Raw genomic sequence first — 13,595 nt, 5'->3', positions numbered from 1 at the left:
ACCTATGTAACAAACCTGCACGTTCTGCACATGTACCCCAGAACTTAAAGTGTAATGAATGAAAAAAAGAAGCCAGTTTCACTTAACAACATCCTTGATAAAATAATAAAACGTATTAATTTTTACAAGCCAACTCTTGAGAACTTGGCCTTTTTAATATTCCGTATGATGAAATAGGAAGCACACATAAAGCACTTCTGCTGCATATCTAAGTACAATGACTATCTTGGGGAAAAGCATTTATGCAATTGTCTGAGTTACAAGTTTTTTTTTCACAGGACATCATTTTTGCTTTTTTGACCAGCAAACAATTTACACTTACTCAGACTTTGGTATCTGGCAGACATTTTCTCTAAAATGAATAAAGTGAACCTGTCACTTTAAGAAAAACTGGCAATATTGGGCTGGTTGCCGTGGCTCACACATGTAACCCCGGCACTTTGGGAAGCCTAGGCAGGCACATCACTTGAGGCCAGGAGTTCAAGACCAGCCTGGCCAACATGGCGAAACCCCATCTCTACTAAAAATACAAAAAAAAAATCAGCCAGGCGTGGTGGCATGTGCCTGTAATCTGAGCTAGGCAGAGGTTGCAGTGAGCCAAGATCACACCACTGTACTCTAGCCTGGGAGACAGAGGGAGACTGTCTAAAAAAAACACACACACAAAAAACAAAACAAAACAAAAAACAAAATGGGCAATATCTGTTGCCAATGATATAACTTGAGCTTTCAAGAGAAAACCGGAATTTTGGAAAACTTGAATTCGCCACCAAGATCTTGACCACTTCCCAATTCTTAAAAGATTTTTTGGATGAGACTGATGGTCATATTAATAAATGTGATTTGCTTAATATTGTATAACCAAATGTGAAAACATTTCAAAGACATGCATAACTTAGTAAACCATTATTATTATTATTATTATTATTTTTGAGATGGAGTATCGCTCTGTCACCCATGCTGGAGTGCAGTGGCACAATCTCGGCTCACTGCAACCTCCACCTCCCAGGGTCAAGCAATTCTCCTGTCTCAGCCTCCCGAGTAGCTAGGACTACAGGCATGCGCTGCCATGCTGGGCTAATTTTTGTTATTTTTAGTAGAGACGGGGTTTCACCACGTTGGCCAGGCTGGTCTTGATCTCCTGACCTCGTGATCCACCTGCCTTGGCCTCCCCAAGTGCTGGGATTACAGGCGTAAGCCAACGTGCCCAGTCAGCTTAGTAAACCAGTATTTTTTGAATGATCAGTGTATGCAGTTACAAAATCACACACAGGTCAAAGATCCATTCAAAGTGCAAGATGGACCAGTAGATTTTAATGTTACAGAGTACACAAAATTCACTGACATGGTTTCAGATTCAACAGTGCAACTAATATTTAAGAATCTGGCTAGCTCCTGTAATCCCAGAAATTTGGGAGGCCGAGGCAGGTGGATCACTTGGGGTCAGGAGTTTGAGAACAGCCTGGCCAACATGGTGAAACCCCGTCTCTACTAAAAAAATACAAAAATTAGCTGGGTGCGTGCCTGTAATCCCAGTTACTTGAGAGGCTGAGGCAGGAGAATCACTTGAACGCGGGAGGTGGAGGTTGCAGTGAGCTGAGATCACACCACTGCACTCCAGCCTGGGCGACAGAGCGAGACTGTCTCAAAAAAAAAAAAAAAAAAAAAAAAAGAATTTACCAATTGTTGAGTTTTGGTGTAACAAAAATATTCACAATTATATGAAAATACCCCACCCTTCTTCAACTATATATCCATGTGCAGCCAGGTTTTCTTCACGTATTTCAACCAAAACAACATATCACAACAGATTGAATACAGGAGCAATTATGCAAACCCAGCTATCTTCTATAAAGAAATATACTAAAGAGAATGGCAAAACGTAAAACAATGCCATGTTTCTCACCCGATTTGTGTGTGTTGGAATACCTTTTTCATAAAAGTATATTATTTATATCAACCCTCTAATGTTTGTTTTTTCTTTCTTTTTTGAGACACAGTCTCGCTCTGTCGCCCAGGCTGGAGTGCAATGGCAGGATCTCGGCTCACTGCAACCTCTGCCTCCCGGGTTCAAGTGATTCTCGTGCCTCAGCCTCCCAGGTAGCTGGAATTACAGGCGCCTGCCACCACACCTGGCTAATTTTTGTATTTTTAGTAGAGACGGGGTTTTACCATGTTGGTCAAGCTGGTCTCGAACTTCTGACTTCATGAGATCCACTGACCTCAGCCTCCCAAAGTGCTGGGATTACAGGCGTGAGCCACCGTGCCTGACCTAATGTTTGTTATTTTTTAAATAAATAAGTATTTTAAACATTTTTCAGTTTTAATTTCTAATGTTAAGTATTGATAGGTATAGTCTATATATATAAAAGATTTTTGGGGTCCTCAAAAAATTTTAAGAGTATAAATGTGTCCTGAGACCAAAATGTTTGAAAACCATTAGTTTATAGTATCACAAAAAAATAGCACTTTTAAGTATATGTATATAAGAGAATGAACACCTGAATATGAATCAGAAGATCTTGGCTCCAATTCTAGCACCACTTCTTACTTGCTTTAGGATTTCAATAAATTACTTAATCTCTCTAAGGCCTTAGTTTCCTCATCTGTAAAATGGGTAACTCATGTCTTCCAAAGATAAAAGAGACAAAATATGTAAAAGCAATTTATAAACTACAAGGTACATTATTATTACAAGATCTCAAAGTTAAGCACTTTAAACACTTCTTATGATGTTTTGTTTTTTTGTTTTTGAAAGAGGGTCTCACTCTGTTGCCCAGGCTGGAGTGCACTGGCGCTAACACGGCTCACTGCTGCCTTGACCTGCCAGGCTCAGGTGATCCTCCCACTTCAGCCCCATGAGTGGCTGGGACTACAGGTGTGCACCACCACACCCAGTCAATTTTTTGTATTTTTTGTGGAGACAAGGTTTCACCATGTTGCCCAGGCTGGTCTACTCCTGACCTCAAGTGATCCACCCACCTCAGCCTCCCCAAGTGCTGGGATTACAGGCATGCGCCACCGTGCCTGGCCTCTTATGATGTGTCTATGAAATTTTCCTTATTCTTAAAATTTTATTACTAAAAACAGAACTTATAGAAAATGCCAAGTGCAGGCCAGGAGCAGTGAATCACGCCTGTAATCCTAGCACTTTGAGAGGCCAAGACAGGTAGATCACTTGAAGTCAGGAGTTTGAGACCAGCCTGGCCACCATGGTGAAACCACATCTCTACTAAAAATACAAAAATTAGCTGGTATGGTGGCGCACGCCTGTAATCCCAGCTACTTGGGAGGCTGAGGCAGGAGAATTGTTTGAACCCAGGAGGCAGAGGTTGCGGTGAGCTGAGACTGCATCACTGCACTCCAACCTGGGTGACAGAGTGAGACTGGGTTTCAAAAAAACAAAAAAAAAGCCAAGTGCAGACTTTTGATTAGCCAATTAGCTCAAATGTCCAAGCATATAATTTTATTTTATTTTATTTTGCAGAGACAGAGTCTCACCATGCTACCTAGGCTGGTCTCAAACTCCTGACCTCAAGCAATCCTCCCACCTCAGCCTCCCAAAGTACTGGATCACAAGAATGAACCCTCACACCCAACCCAACAACACAATTTTATTGCATTTAATTTCTTACCCTACAGTTATAATTGGTTATATATTTTAACTATTAGGGACATTTCCAAATATACACAAATGTACAGAAAATAACAAACCCCAACTTACCCATTACTCAGCTTCAACAATTTTCAAAAATTTACCAATACTCTTTTATTCATTTCCCACTTCTGTGTGTTTGTGCCCATCCTGAAGTTTTTTAAAATGAATATTACGCATCATTTTATTCTGCCTGTAAGTACCTCCATATGTATTTTTAACACATGAAAATATTTTAACATAACCACAATACCACTATTACAGCTGAAAACATTATGGTTGTTAACTACTAAATATCACCTAATATATATTCCATTTTCAAGTTTCCCAACTGTCTCAAAAAAAAAAAAAAGTCTTTGTTAGTTTTTGGTTGGTGGGTATTACCAAAATATCTTTCTTACCAATTCTTTTTCAAGTGAACCCAAGATGTTTAACTAAAGCTAGGAAGGAAGAGGAAATAATACTATGCTTCATATACCATGTACAGTTTACAAAACAAGTCAAGAACTATCTTCTCGAGGAATTTTCTTCTCCACCAACCAAGCAATAACAACAAAAAACAAGCAACAACAACAAATAAACCCACTACAAAATAAGCCAGCATGGCGATACATATACCTTAGTATTCTGAGAAGTGATCCAAAGAGCACACAGCTCAGCTGCTCGGGAAGGGAAGGAGCTGTTACACTATGAGCCAAAAAAGGTGACTGGAAACAACCACCCATCATTTTGGAAAACAAGAAGTCAGGTCAGCCACAGGGTCAAAGCTGGAGGTGAGGTCAGAGACCCCGTTCTAGAGTGAGCATATGGCTCAAACAAGAGTCCACGCCCAAGACTGTAAGTCAACCCCTTGCAAACTGCAACTCAAAGCTCAAAACACAGTGCTCTAAGCTAGAGATATAATGGAACCGCTATACAAAGCAACAGGTGTAAGAACTGATTGAAATTATTCGGCAAACATTTATCAAAAGCCTACTCTACTATCCTAGGATATAAACTGTGTATTTAAAAAACTAGTATACAACACACACTGTAAGTAGCACATACTTCTCTACACATCTTTCCCCATTTATTTTAAGAGAAATAATGGATATATTAAATATTGTCTTGCCATACCACTACATCTTTTTTCTATAAACGCAATTTGCCCGCCCCAACATACACAGACATTAAACCTGAATTCTTCTGTCTTTCCCAAATATTTTTGAGGAGTACAAGTCAGATTAACCTTTATTACACATACAACAGACCCACACCATTTATAGCTGTGATTCTTTTCTAAATTAAGGCCAAGCATGGTGGCTCACACCTGTAATCCCAATGCTTTGGGACACTGAGGTGGGAGGATTGCTTGAGCCCAGGAGTTCAAGACTAGCTGGGCAACATAGCAAGATCCTGTCTCTACAAAAAATAAAAAATTAGCTAGGTATAGTTGCACATGCCTATAGTCCTAGCTATTTGGGAGGCTGAGGTGGGAGAATCCCTTGAACCGAGGAAGTCAAGGATGTAGTGAGCTGTGATTACACCACTGCACTCCAGCTTGGGCAACATAGTAAGACCATGTCTCAAAAAAATAAAAATTGAAAAAAATTGAATAAATTAAGCATTTAGTTTAGGAGGAAATCAAGAGAGCACTAAAGAATTTCCTACCTTGTATTAAAATTGTTTCCCGTAGGTTTATCTCAAGTATTTTGTGGACGAAAATTGGTTAGATGCGTACAGAATAATTCTTGAGGGATTTGGTTCTACAGACACACTTAATATCAACGCTTTTTAAAATCCTTTACCTCAATTTCACCTATAAAAAAGTTTTGCTGGTCACAGTGGCTTGTGCCTGTAATCCTAGCACTTTGGGAGACTAAGGCAGGAAGACTGCTTGAAGCCAGGAGTTTGAGACCAGCCTGGGCAACAAAGTGAGACCCCATCTCTATAAAAATAACAAAAATAAATAATAATAATTAGCCGGGTGTGGTAGCATGCACCTGTGGTCTCAGCTACTTGGGAGGCTGAGGCAGGAGGATTGCTTGAACCCAGGAGTTTGAGACTACAGTGAGCTATGATTGCTGTATTGCACTTCAGCCTGGGTGACAGAGACAGACCCCATCTTTAATTTAAAAAAACAAAACAAAACAAAAAAAAACTGCAAGAAGAGTGAAGAAGGGCACATATTTCTTAAAGAATGCTTCAGAAGAACAAAATGTGCCCCAAAACATGAAATAGCTCCTGATAATATCAGTTTTTAGTTGACCACTAGGAAGGACATCTTCTAAACAATAACAAAACAAACCTGGCAGCAAATAACTACAGGAAAGATCAAGACTTCCCAGTTTTGGAACATTTTTGCTTCAGGTTTTTACTACTTGTAGTAATACAGGAAAAATATGCCATAGGGACAAGAGCTGAACAGGTGTCATCCCTTACCCTATTTTACCTATGGGTAATTAAGCCTAACAGTTTATTGTCTGTACATCTTTTCTTTTGTATGTTCCCATACAAAATAATCTTTGGAATTTAGCTTTACTTTATGACACTATGGTGATTATTGCTCCTAACAGAGAGTCTAACCTAAGAATATAGCCCAATACGTGAAAAACCTAACTGAAGAGTAAACAATGATATTAATCTCATTGTAAAAAAAAACATGAGATTCTTAGCAAATGGCAGCAAAAGAACTGTGGATACATTAACAAGGCATTAAAAAAAAATTTAAAGTTTCTAGCCAGGCGTGGTGGCTCACATCTGTAATCCCAGCACTTTGGGAGGCCAAGGTAGGTGGATCACGAGGTCAGGACATCGAGACCATCCCGGCCAACATGGTGAAAACCCCGTCTCTACTAAAATACAAAAAAAAATTAGCCGGGTACAGTGGCACATGCCTGTAGTCCCAGCTACTCGGGAGGCTGAGGAAGGGGAATCGCTTGAACCCGGGAGGCAGAGGTTGCAGAGAGCCAAGATGGCGCCACTGCACTGCAGCCTGACGACAGAGCAAGACTCCGTCTCAAAAAAAAAAAAAAAAAAAAAAAAAAAAATCTAAGTTTCCATGCTTTGACCTAAAAAAAGTCACATAGGTTTCTTTTTCTTTAATTCACGTTTTTTTTTAAAGCTGGTTAATGTGTAGATTTTTATTCAAATTCATTTGGACTGCACGTGAATATTAGTTATAACATGAAGACTACTCATTAGACTATCATAGGCAAAGCAAGTGATTCACAGAATAAGTGCAATTTATCGACCGTGATCATTACCTTTACTACTTACCACTATTTAACATCACTTTTTTAATGTACCGGTTACTTGTTTATTGTCTTTTCTTGTTTATTGTCTTGTCTTCTCCCACTAGAATATAAGTTACGTAAGGGCAAAAACTTTCTCTTATTTTCCACTGTATGGCCAGGGTCTAGCACTTGGTAGAGGCTCAGCATATATTTGCTCAATGAGATGGGTGAATACCTTCCGCCTTTGACCTCCCCCACTTCCCTCTCTCCATACACATGTTAACCAATCTTTAAGGCCAGGGTCAAATTCTATTATCTCTATGAAGATTACCTCCCTGAGCCCTCTTTCTCTTTTGTACCTGAATTTGGCACTTGCCAGCTGCCTGGTAATTATCTTTGCATATGTATGTATCTCCCTTAAAATTCTTATAATCCTGTTCTCCAATAAGAACATGGGCCAGTGTCACCAACTTTTGGCATCCACCTCAGCACATATAAACAGCATACCGTGAAATGTTTTGCTTGATTCCTATCAGTAGTTAATCCAGAAATTCAGTTAATAATTTCAGTTTATAATGTAACCCTCCATTTCAAATACTCAAAATAGGCCATGATATTACAGTGAATCCCTTTATTTTTATTTCTGACAATTTTAAATTTTACATTCTCATATAATTATAATTAATGCTCATAATTTACTCTATCAGTCACTACCCCTCAAGATTATATATATATTTTTTTGATACAGTGTCTTGCTCTGTTGCCCAAGCTGGAGCGCAGCAGTGCCATCATAGCTCACTGCAGCCTTGACCACCCAGGCTCAAGAGATCCTCCCACTTCAGCCTCCAAAGTAGCCGGCACCACAGCTGCATACTACTACCACACCTAGCTAATTTTTTGATTTTCTGTGGAAACAAGGTCTATGTTGCCCAGGCTGGTCTCAACACCTGAGCTCAAGTGATCCTCCTGCCTTAGCCTCTTAAAAGTGTTGGGATTATAGGAATGAGCCACCACACCTGGCCTACATTTTTTAATGTAATAAAAAATCTTCTGACTTTGTGGCAATATCTATGTTTCTAACCCCAATCAAGAAGGGCATGAAGTTTCATTCCTCTCTCTTATTGCTGAGGTATCAGAGGGCATTTTTCCATTTATTCCTCTTTCCTTTCATGACAAGATGTATTCTGTTCCCTTCCTTACTGATCATACTCCTGGCAAGCTTTCATTATTTCTTTGTACCTGTCCAAGGTAATCTGTCTTACATCCTTCTTTTGAGCCACTGTTTCCTCCAGTTATTTATTTGATTAAAATTCTAACTCCCTGTCTCAATCCATTTGTGTAGGAGAACCACCTCTTCTTAAAGCCTGAGCCTGCCTCTTTAAATTCAGCCAACCTTTATGAACCTCTCTTCACACAGCCAACCCTTGATCATCAAGGATAATGAAATGCATATAAATAACAGATTGTCTACAACACAAAATCGGAAAAAAAATTGACATCTGGCTTTGGAATTTATCATATGTAGCTTTGGGCAAGACTTATTTTCCTAATTATGTTTTTGTTTAAGCCAACATTTGGATTTTCTTTTATGATGGTATCTCAGTTTTAAATGATCAGTAAATTTCTTTTAAAGCCAATCAAGCATCAACTATGGTTTTTCCTGTGAAATCTTTTTAACTAGTTTCTTTCATCTGTTGAAATCTGTCATAAAATCTGTTTTGTTTCCTCTAAGTTATCTCCTTATTTTCTTGGGATTCTGAAGCAAATCAGTTCACCCTATATTAATTTACTTCTCCAAACTAAAGTACCTTTTGCTTGAGAACTTAATGCATTTTAAAAACACTGAATGTCCAGTGAAATTTTCAGTTCAGGTAACACGAAGTAGAAAATTGTTTTTGTCTAGGAAAACTTGGAGTTCTAGGATAAATTATTACACTGGTAATTCTAGCAAATTATATTTAGTAGGATTTTTAGGATTAGCTGAAAATTGAAAAAATTTAATACTGGACAGCTATATGTCTGCTTCATCAATATATTAATCCCATATGCTAAAAATTGTATGAAATTAAATTCCCAGTCCAGGCATTTACAGAAAATAGCATCAAAACACACCAACACATAAATCCTGCCTCTTCTTCTGATCCCTACCTAAACTCTGCAACCTTCTCACACCTACTCTTCCCCCCTCCCATCTCAGCCTCACTTCCACTTTCAACTGTCCCACAAATAATTTTTAAATGTGTAGGAAAAAGGAAAAGAACTGGGATAACAGTATCTCCTCTTTTGCTGCCTTCTCAGTTACTGCCATTAAGCTTTTGGCCCAAAGACTCCAACCCCCAATTTTACATGTCTATTTTTATTTTATAGGTACACACTTACAATCACCAAACTGAACGAAAGGATAGGGCATTCTAAATTGAAAAAGGAGCAAAACTGGATAATTCTGCAGTTCTGTTCCTAGCCCCCTCCATAATCATGCACTATGATCATTTGGCACTATAATCAAGCCAAATGAGATATTTTACCTTGAGTTGCTGATATAGCAGAGGTTAATACTAAAAAAAAAAAAAAATTAATTACCACAGTTTACATTTATCTGAATGTACATTTATAGTACTTGAACCGAGTTATTTTCAATACACTATTCACACTAACAAAATTCAAAATAAACTCATTTCTAATTTTTCCCCCATGTAGAATTTTGATAAGTGCAAAAATTATTTTACCTAAAATCCAACACTTGGGCTGGTGTTATTTAGCCTATATTTTTACATAAGACTGTAAATGTTAGCCAAATTTAAAAAAAATTTTAATGCAACTTTCCACATTGTCTTCAAACTCAGTAAATTCCACAATTTTAAAAAACAAAAACCTTTCACCGTGCCTACTCACATTTTTACTAAAATCCCTACACAAAGCCATACGTTCTGCTTTTCATTTTACTTCTCCAAGCTGCTGCCTTCACCAAATAGACTCCACGAGCCTCCCAAGTGGTATCCACCAATATATGTGATTCTCAAGGAAAAGTATTAAAGAGTAATTAATTCAATTGGTACGAAATCTTTTCTTCTAAAATTTTACCTTAACTTTAAAAAGCTCTTTTCTTGATGGAGATGAAACAGCATAAATCCTTTGAGGAAACGGTTGTCCTTTACGTGGACTCTCCATCAGCCCCATAAGGTAAGTGGCATAAAGAGGCATTTTTCTGACAGTCTCAGTTCCCCAAACACTAGTCCTAAACTTTTGCATGGATGGTAAATTTCACACACACACACACACACACACACACAGGCTGAAAAGAAAGAAGAGAAAGAAACATACCTGGTTTACTTTCTAAACAGGTTTGATAGGTTTGGTTCACTTAAAAGAGCAGAGTATTTACTTATAATCTTTTAAAACAGAAGTGGCAGCCAGAGCACTGGGTAAATAAAAACTTCAGAGAGTTTTAAAACCCTGCACCTTAACTCACTTCCCTTTGGTTCAAGGGGACGGCACAGCAAACCCCACGGCAAATGAGATTATGCAACAGGTTTTTTTACTCTCCACCTTATTCATCACGGGCTGGTTAGAGGTGTGTTTTCTCCAATCTCAGACACCCATGACTTCAAAACGCCAAGAATCCTTGCAGTTGATGTTTCCTAAACTTCTTTAGGATTTTGCAATATCCATTCATTTTCAGATCTACTTGCATTTTCTCTGGTTCATTATTGGTATTCTTTAGGAAATAAACCCAGCATCTGAAAATATTTCCCTCTGTGGTGTTTCATTACATGAAACTACACGTGATACACAGACCCTGGGCTTTTTTATTTCTCACGTTTTGCAGCTAGTGTAAATAAAGAAGTCACTAGGCGTCGGGCCCCCCAACGCCAAGACCCGAGCCCCTGTCCGAAAATTTAGGGCTTTTTTGGTTGGTTGGTTGAAGAAAGCAGCACCGTCACCACCCAGGTGGCCTCGCTGCTTACACCAAAGGCGAACTGGGGATAATGGGAACAGTCAGGCCAGGGCCCCACTTGGCAGGCGTGTTGTGTAACAGTCGCGCCTGGAAGTGAGCAGCTTCGCCCGCAAAGGTGCCGCGTCCCGCGGCGGCCGCTCCTCTCGGCGGGGCCCGGTCCAAGCGCCGCACAGCGGCCGGGAGCGCACCCACTGCGACCCCGCGCCCGGCCGCACGCCCCCTTCCCGCTCCGGCCAGCCTCCGGCCAGGCCTACACCCTCGCTTCAAACACTCCTGCGGTCCCCGGCCGCGGTCGCCCCCACGCCGCCTCCCGAAAAGGTGGCCGGTACGCCCGGGAAGGCAGAGCCGGCGGGCTAGAGCGCTGCGCCCGGCACCGGGAGTCGGGGCGCGCTGCGGAGCGTCCATGCGGCCGGGCGGGAGGGCGCCCCGGGCCCCGCACCCTCCCGCCCGCACACCCCGCGCGGCCCCCCAAGGCCACTTACTTTTGGGGCCGCCGACCTCCCAATTCCCTCAGAGGGAAACGAAAGTTGTCACGGCGTCTCCCCTCGGGCCCCCCTCGCCTCCCGGGCTTGCGAGGCGCCGCCGCGGAGCCGAGAGGGCGGCTGCGCTCCCGCTCGCGTCCCGTCCGGTCGCTCTCCTCCTCCTCTTCTTTTCACTATATTATCTTCTCCTTCTCTGAGGGGTGGGTGGGGGCGGGAGGCTTAGGAAGAGAGGAGACGCTCGCAACTTTTCTTCACTCTTTCTCTTCCACCCTCCCCCCCAATCAGCCTTCAAAAAAAAATGTCGAAAGAGATGAAGAACTTAGGGAGGTAAAGGTGGGGGGCCGCGTTGTGAAAGCGGGGGTTGGGGGGGAGGGAGAGGTGGTAATAATCGTTTAAAAACTGATTAAAGCCCCCCAAACACTGATACATAGAGAGGGGGAAAGGCGGGGGGGTGGGGTGGGGGGTTGGGGGAAAGAGAACGAGTCGCTGGTCAGGAAACTTCAAGCGCGGATGAGGTCATTGGTTTAAAAATAAAGAGATGGCGTCACTTGAAACCAATCCCAGTGAATGAACTCAGCGGAGCCCCGGGGAAAGGAGGAGACAGGCGAGGGCAGGGCGGTGGGCGCCGGGCGGGGCCGCGCGCCCGCCCATCCCGCGGCCGCCCGAGCCCGGAGCGCGGCTCCGCGCCTCGTTCCGGCCGCTCGGGGAGGGGTCAGGTCATGTTCCCTTCCAGAGTCCGGCGACTCTGAGGCAGGTTCCGCGGGCGCCGCTGGGAGGAGCCGGAGCTGCTGGAGGAGGCGGCCCCGCGGCCTCCTCCCCCTCCTCCTCCTCCTTCCGCGCCCGCTCGCCCGCCGCCCCCCGGGCTCGCGGCCCCTACCCCTAGGCCAGGGTGTCCGCCTCCAGTGCTGCGCCCCAACAGGTATCGGAGGGTTTTCTCCTCACCCAGACGCAAAACCTTTCCCTCCTCCTTGAGCTGTTTCCAGCTGCCTCACCAACGTCAAAAAACGCAAACACTGATTTGAGAGAATTACAATCGCTCTGTAAAAAGTCTGGCGAATGCAAAAGGCAAGGCTCTGCCATCTCTCAGGAGAGAAGATTCAGCTATCTATATGTTTATGGTTGAAAGCCCCCACATAAATGTTCCTACATCACTTTACTTTGCTTATATTTACAAATACAAGGATAAGCAGCCTACATTTTCTTTAAAAATGTTTTCTACAGGAGGCAGCGCAGAAGCATCTTTAAATAAGACCAGGGGTTAACCGCCTCTTGAGAGGTAAAAAACCCTTGTTGATTTAACTCCACATACCTCGTGCATTTATTATTTGAATTCATTAAAATCTCTTTGTTTTGAGATGACATTACGCACTTTGGAAAACGAGAGACCTGAGGTGGTGACAAACCAGGACTTGGAATCACGGAATAGGACAATCGGAGCTTTATTCCAATGTTCTTTGAGCATTTGTGCATGAAGCTGCTTCTACTGAGTACTCACGTGGATATCACATAACAAAGATGTGATTAATGACGGAAAAGCACCCTGCGAGTGGACTGCTCCATGAGCCAGAATTTATGTGTAGGAATAATCTAACTCTTCAAATATTCCATTTACAATGTGCCGGCTTGGGACACTGGACCCTAAAGGCACTGTTTATTGTGGGATGTTCATGTGCACCCTGCCTAAAGCACTTTTTTCCACTAGCAAAACAACTGATAAGCAGGTTTGGGTGGGTTAGAAAGATAATATACCCCTGTTAACTACTTTTCTGCCTTCAAGTCCTGCAACTAAAGGGCATTCCTTATGATTGGTAATCATTGAAGGTTAGTGTTGCGGGGTATGGCCCTGGAAACTTCTGGCCCATCTTTTATAGGAGGGGGAAAAAGCCCTTTTGAAGATGGGAGGCGCCCTAGCACCTCTGGCAGTAGTAGGTAAAGCTTGAAGGCCACAGATGGAGAAGCAACTTTGAGCCTGTGCCTCTGGCGTCTTGAACACTTCTGCTAGGGGAAGCAAATCTCTCCCACTGCTCCCTGTCCTCTGGTGGCCGGGAGGTGTTACTGCAGCTTCCTTGGGATTATTTGTGCTCTACCAGGAACCCCTAAAAATCTAACTGTAGACCTTTGTTGGAGGTGTTGGGATTTTTAGGAAGGAAGAAGAAGATAGTCCTTTTACTAGTGGTACACAGCATGGATCTTGCCTGGAGGAAATATTCATGAGAATTAATGGTATCCCCTTTGCATGCCAAAGTTCCAGTAACCTTGCTTTAACTGACATGGCTTGGAACGTGTCT

At 42.2% G+C, this 13,595-nt stretch overlaps 1 protein-coding gene across 4 annotated transcripts in view; it reads right to left on the bottom strand.

Moving 5' to 3' along the window:
• DUSP16 (dual specificity phosphatase 16) overlaps positions 1–12,055 on the bottom strand; it is an 88,962-nt gene extending 76,907 nt beyond the window's left edge. For 2 of the 4 annotated variants that reach the window (XM_063639650.1, XM_055280594.2), the window contains exon 1: positions 10,192–11,003. The gene's annotated coding sequence lies outside the window, so the exon portion shown is untranslated. Of the gene's footprint in view, positions 1–9,951; positions 10,098–10,191; positions 11,004–11,307 lie in introns of those variants that run through there. The other 2 variants (XM_055280591.2, XM_055280595.2) reach the window with 2 other exon arrangements.
• Positions 12,056–13,595: the final 1,540 nt, after the last annotated feature.

This window comes from Symphalangus syndactylus, chromosome 5, assembly GCF_028878055.3.
Source record: "Symphalangus syndactylus isolate Jambi chromosome 5, NHGRI_mSymSyn1-v2.1_pri, whole genome shotgun sequence".
In the NCBI taxonomy this organism is placed as follows: Eukaryota; Metazoa; Chordata; class Mammalia; order Primates; family Hylobatidae; genus Symphalangus; species Symphalangus syndactylus.
This window is presented reverse-complemented; position numbering and strand designations above follow the sequence as displayed.